Source organism: Ceratotherium simum, chromosome 14 (genome assembly GCF_057802395.1).
Source record: "Ceratotherium simum simum isolate JZ-2026a chromosome 14, ASM5780239v1, whole genome shotgun sequence".
Classification (NCBI taxonomy): Eukaryota; Metazoa; Chordata; class Mammalia; order Perissodactyla; family Rhinocerotidae; genus Ceratotherium; species Ceratotherium simum.
Window position 1 is genome coordinate 50,447,916 of NC_141913.1, and position 6,983 is coordinate 50,454,898.

Sequence of the window (6,983 nt, forward strand, 5' to 3'; positions counted from 1 at the left end):
TCCCCTCTTGTAATAAATGTTGAGTACAAAGAGTGACAAATGCCCCCACACACTAAAAAGAAAAGACCAGTTGGGCAGGATTGCTGGGGGTGCCCCAAACCAGGTTTCCCCACTCTTGGCTTGTTATCCCCCTTTGCTAGGCTATGAAATAGAATGTACGGGATGACTGTGAAAAAGCTTAGTGAGTATTCAGAGGAGGGCAGAGATTAGTGCCTCTTAAAGTCAGGTGTTCAGGGAGCTTAAAGTGTCTCCTGGAATTTAGAAAGCACTGAAAATATTGATTAGCTCTTGCCTGAAATAGTCTAATCTAGTAATTTTCAACCAAGGGCAATCCTGCCCCCTAGGGGACATTTGGTAATGTCTGGGGACATTTTTGTTGTCACAACTAGGGGGAGGTGTGCTACTGGCATCCAGTGGGTAGAGGCCAAGAGTGCTGCTAAACATCCTACAATGCCCAGGACAGGCCCCCAGAGCAAAGAGTAGTCACACAGTGCCAAGGCTGAGAAACCTTGGCCTCTAACTGCAGGGCAGATGCTGCCTGGAGGAGTCCCTAAGGCAGAGCAAGGAGAAAGAGCGGGAGCGGAAGGGAGGTACCTGCTTGCTGTCAGCTACAGTGACGCGTGCAGGTGGCCAGGCTTGATTATTTTGAGACTCTGCTCAAAAGATCTGCCCATTGAGGGTGTGGGGTCTCCAAAGTACCCACAAGAGCACCCTGTGACAAAGAGATAACATTTGGCACCTCTCATACCGAAAGTAGATTACAATTGCACCTCAAGTAAGGTCTTTCTGCTCCTCCCTTCTCCCTCCTTCCCTTGCCCCACATGTCGGTGTTGTAGGAGGGGCAGAAGAGTATGGTGGGTAAATGGTGACAAAGCCCACCTCTGCTTCCTTTCCCCTGTGCGCTAGTGAGCCCGAACCCGACCCCAGCTGCAGTGGATGGAGACGCTTTAAATCAAAAGAGAGATTGAAGTTCTCAGAAGAATTCTGGGCTTTTTCATTTCTGAAAATGTCTTTATTACGTGAAAGTGACTGGAGAAGCGTTAGTCTAAGGCATTTAGTTTAGGGGATTAGGTCTAGGGGATGAAGGAAGATGCAATCGATTGGGCTTGCAAGGGCACTGGAAAGAAAGAATTAAGTTGCATTTTCCTAGCACCTGCCCAGTCCAGTTCACCAATAAACTGGTCACAGGTATATTGTCTCATTTAATCATCACAACAAACGTATGAGGAGGAAATCCCATCTTATAAAGGAAGATACTGAGACACAGAATAGATTTATGATCAGTTCAAGGTCACAGAGCTGATGAAAGCTGACGGCTGGATTTGAACTTATGCAGACTGAATTCAGAGCTAGGGCTCCTAACCTTTGTACCTGATGCCACCATCCTCCAACTGGCACTAACACTTGACAAATGGACACTGAATACAGCTGGAAGAATTCCTCTCTCCTCTATACCTTCTCCATTTTGGAGTTCCCTAATATTTATCTTATCCTGGCAGTCAACCCAAACATCCCTAGATGCAATGGGCCCAATTAGGCCCATGTATAGAGCATCTTTTGTGGGCCAGGTGTTACATGTGAAGGTGCTTTATGGATGTTACTCCATTTGCTCACTCTCCCAATAACCTCAGCGTTAGGGGCTATGCCCATCTATTTCATGAGGAACATCGGCTCAAAGAATTCGGTAAAGCGTCCAGGTTGGTAAACAGCAGGGTTTGGCTCCAGCTCTGTCTGACCCCAAAGCCCACACTCCTTCCACTGTGGCTCGTGGCCTTTGGATCACTCACTGGGGCAGGCGCCCTCTGGACGGCTTTGCTTTGACTTGTGCATCATATGGGACCTCTGGCCACTCGATGTTGCCAAAGCAATCCGTCTATCCCTGTCCTTCAGGAAAACAAAACAAAACACAGCTTCTTGGCCACACCCTGTGCTGGTCCCCACCAGGACACCAGGAGCAGAAAGACCTCTTTCCTGCCCCGTGGGAGTGCACAGGCTACCTTGTGTTCACTGGCAGAAGACAGTACGTCTGCCTGAGGTGGCCCAGACAGCATTGGGAAGGAACTGCGATTTTATACGGGCCTGGAGCCTCAGTTAGATGTGGAAAGACAGAGAGGCGGCAGGGAATCCTACAGTGGAGAAGCACGTGCCCACTGGTCATGGAAGGAAAAACGAAGCGACGCGTGGGGGCCTCAGAGTTATTGTGGAACCTGAAGGAAAAGGCAGGAGCTCAGGCTGAAACTGTGACTGTGCAGCGGGCGTCCAGATGGCCTCACGACAGCAGTGCCCCCGGCTACAGTATTAACGCCAGAGCTGCTTGTGACGGCCACATATAAAACGGGGATATAAATATATAACATCTACATATCTATACACACCCAGGCACACACATACTAGGGAATGGGATTACTGAGCCATAGATGATGCAAATATTCAGCTTTGGTAGATACTGCCAAACAGTTTTTGAAGTGTTTCTCCCAGTCTCTCTCTCTCTTTTATTATTATTATTAAATAATTACTATTAATGATTACTTTTTCCTACTATGACTCTTATCAACTCGTTGCCTTTCTTGGAGTAATTACAAGCTGGGCACTGTGCTAAGCATGACATATATTATAATTCAGCTTCCACAACAATCGCATGAGGACCTGTTTGAGGTGAAAGGAACTGAGGTTCAGAGACACGAAGAAACATGCTGAGCACAGGTGGCTAGTAAGTTGTGGGCTTGGGATTTAAACCCCAGCTCTCTGACTCCAGAGCCTACACTTTTAATCCCTGTGCATTTGATTACATAAAAAAATTTTTACTTGGTGAATTAAACCACCTAACTTCAAGAGCAGATTTTCTTCTGTTTATATTAGAAATGAAATATTATGCTAAATAGAAGACAAATGAATATAGATAGAGATAAATGTTACCTAAATATTTAAATAATAAGCCAACCTTCTGGAATGCTTACTTTTCAAACATTTCTGGTTAAATGTAATACATTTTTTGAAAATTCTGAGCTTTTTCCTCAGGGGTCATATTCAGTCAACCCTATGCCATTTGCTATTCACACCAGATTTAAAAGGCTTCCCTTTTCTAGTTTTAGCTCTTAGAGCTGACACCACTTCCACAACATTCTTGTTCTCAACCCCATCGCCGTCACAGAAGATGTAGTAGCCAGGCGTTTCCCTGTTCAATGGCTTCTGAGCCTGTCACCGTCCTCCACCGTGACAATAGTAGCTGCTCCAGTTTCTGAGGGCTTTCAAGTGGGGGGATCAAAATGTTTTACTAACAGTAAACGACTATTTCTGACCCAATTCCTGGAACGGAAAAAGAAGATGGTGTTATTTTCCACTAGACGTGAGATAGATCCAGATGTGTCCCGGGAACTGCTCAGCGTCTTCCAGGAGCCTTGTCAGACTCCTGTGGCCTGAGCTCACGAACTGAGCCCTCCCTGTCTCTACCGTAGACTCCCTTGTGCCTCCCACAAATAATAAATATCAATTCATAATTTTGATTGATGGGAAAAGAGCATCTGATCGGGCAGGTAATCCATGTATTTGAGTTGTCTTGGTTGTCTCTTAGATCTAACAAAAGCTTCTTTGCTGACTTAAACAAAAAATTCAGTATTTCTGAAAGTGTGTCTAGAGGAATGGTAGTTCTGTAGGGCTGAGCAGCTGCTATGAAATAGGAGTCCATGGTTAAAGAGTCTTGAAAAGGTTGTGTGGAACAAAGTCAAACAGGTTCTGCAGCACCTTCTAAGCTCTTGAGAAGTCAATGTGCCTTGTGACTCTGGGAGAGGGTGTGGGGCTTTGTTTCTTGAATTTATATGACCTCTAAACCTGCTAGTCACACTGCATCTTGGAGGACTATTGCTTCATGGAGCAAGTTTTGGGAAAAGTAAACTTAGCTGGGAAATCAACTTGAGGAGAAAAATCCAGATTTGTCAAGTTGCCAAGTGGGTGCTGTGGAAAGAATGCTGGCGTGGGAGGCACAAAGCCTGGATTCAGCATCTAAGCCACTCTCAGGGGCACAGGTTCTACTTAATACAAGCGATGCCTTTATCTTAGTCATCTCTGAGACTCCTCTCGACGCCAATAGTCCCCCGAGTAAAGACAAATCTTCTCTACCTGAGCCTGTCCTACTCATCCAACTACACGGAGCCAACCGCCACCTCCATCTCCAAAAGTATGGTCAAGGGTCTGACTGAGCCCTGTGACATTGGGAACCAAGGTTGGCCTCCCCAAGTGAAGAGGCATGATTGCTGTGGCCCCTACTTTGGCAGAAGGACGGAAACACCTGAGGCAGAGACTCTCCTGTGCCAATTCTAGGACCTTGCATTAGTGGTGAAATGACTCTTCTTCCAGCAATCCCAGGAAGAAGGCTACCGAGGGAGGTGGGAAGTGTCAACGCAATAAAACAAGCTTCTTCTCCCCGACATTATATAGTGTTTTTCCTGTCTAATCATAAACACAGACCTGGCTCTTTTCCTGCAGGCTATCCAGTTTTTCACTCTTTATTTGGGTTTCTCCCTGCACGAGCACCACTGCATACAGTTATGTAGGTTGATCACTGCACAAGGGCACCCTACTAAGAGGGTAAGAGGCATTCCATTCACACAGCAGCATACCAGGGTGTGGGGCTTTGTCTGTCTGAGGAAGGGTCACCTCTTTTGAAATTCACACAAAGCTGCTGTATAGGCTAAAAATGGTCCTGTTCTGAACTCAGTAAAATTTGCAAAAGAAATAAAAGCATAATCACACCATCATTATTACTACTCTTAATAATTACTATTGCTAATATCATCATCATTGACTCCATATTTTACTTTGTTAAGATAATGATCCTTACGTAAAATTAGGCCAATTGGAAGTACGTAGATTTTCCCTTATGCACTGTTGGTGGGAATGTAAAATGGTGCAGCCACTATGGAAAACAGTATGCAGGTTGCTCAAAAAATAAAAAATAGGGCCGGCGCCATGGCTGAGTGGTTGAGGTTCCACGCACTCCGCTTCAGCGGCCTGGGTTCCTGGGTTTGGATCCCAGGCATGGGCACACTCCACTCATCAGCCACACTGTGGAGGCATCCCACATGCAAAGTGGGGGAAGACTGGCATGGATGTTAGCTCAAGGTTGGTCTTCCTCAAGCAAAAAAAAAAAAAAAAAAAAAAAGAGAGAAAGATTGCTAGTGGATTTTAGCTCAGGGTCAATCTTCCTCACCCCCCGCCTCCAAAAAACTAGAACTACCAAATGATCCAGCAGCAATCCTACTGCTGGATATATACCCAAGAGAAGTGAAATCAAGATCTTGAAGAGATATTCACACTCCTATGTTCATTGCAGCACTATTTACAATAGCCAAGAGATGGAAACAACCTAAATGTTCATTAATGGTTCAATGGATAAAGAAAATGTGATATATACAAACAGTGGAATATTATTCATCCCTAAAAAGGAAGGAAATCCTGCCATCCATGACAACAGGGATAAATCTTGAGGACATTATGCTGAATGAAATAAGCCAGTCACAGAAGGAAAAATACTGCATGACTCCGCTTACATGAGATGTCTAAAATAGTCAAACTCATACGAGCAGAGAGTAGAATGGTGGTTGCCAGGGGCTGAGGGGAGGGGGAAATGGAGAATTGTTCAATGGGTGTAAAGTTTCAGTTATGCAAGATGAGTAAGTTCTAGAGATCTGCTGTATAACATCGTGGCTATAGTTAACATTACCGTATTGTGCACTTCAAAATTTGAGAGGGTAGATCTCATCTTAAGAGTTCTTACCACAATTAAATAAAAAGAAGTAGATAGATTTAAGAGCAAATAAGCTGATGAGAAATAGGCCATCTTATGAGAACGTAACTACCCAGGGGGAGAGGGCCAGTGAGGAGCCGGGGAATCTCTGCGTGTATATTGAGCGCTGGTACAGCCGGGACTGCTGCAGCGAGCATCCTACACACTGTGATGACAAGCTGAGATCTGACTCGACTCCTTGGTTTCATTCTTGCCTCCTCCTCAGTCAACCTGTGGTTCAAAAGGGGTCATTACCATCACGATGTCTAGTTCTATCACTTCTTAGGGAGGACACGTGGATAAAGCGAGTTTTAAGACAAAGGACCAAAGCTTGGGCACTTGGTGCACTCCACCCAAATAAACAGGCCTTCTTTCCTTTATCAAGAGCCTGGCGTTGATTGCTAAGTGGGATCAAACACGGAAGGCAGGTTATGGGGAGCTGGGAGGAGCTGTTTTCTCCCCCCCTTAATCTTCTTTGCTGACTTAGGGGAAAGCAGAGAGTAAATGGGTAGAGTAATTAGGTCAATGGCTTTCCAGGTAGAGAACAGGTTTTCCCCTCCTTGGGGAGGCATCATTGCGAGGTTGCTGGCAGGAGAGTCAGCTTGCCCGAGCTGTGAGACCATCCTGAGTGTCGTTCTCTTTGCCATAAAATTCATCCCAGTGGGAAGACAGGTACCAATAACAGAGTTACAATAGGGAGTGAATGAGCTTTACACCTCTGTTTTCAATAATTTTAAGCACATCAGCCTCAATAATGAATTTATTTCTTCATTAAATAGAATTATATTGAACATCCAAAAGGCAAAGCTGTTTGCCCACCTAATTACGAAACTACTTAATTAGACCATCATTTCCTATCTCCATCTTGTCCACAAAGTTATCAAGAAAATTTTCATCACCTTGATCATTCATTTATTCATTAACTCATTGGATAAACATTTATCGTATTAGACACCAGCCAAAACGTGGCAGATGAAAAACATGAATAAGACACAGAGGCCATAGTCCTATGGAAGATGAGTGGCAATCCTCCAGGATCTGAACTGAGTCTTAAAAAGCGAGCAGGCATTAATTAGGTGAAGAAAACAAGGGAGGGAACAGCATATGCAAAGCAGAGAGGCATGCAGTTAGGCATGGTTGTTGGGTGGAATGTATGTGAGAGACGCATGAGAGTATAAGCTGTTTATTTCACTTAGTGTAA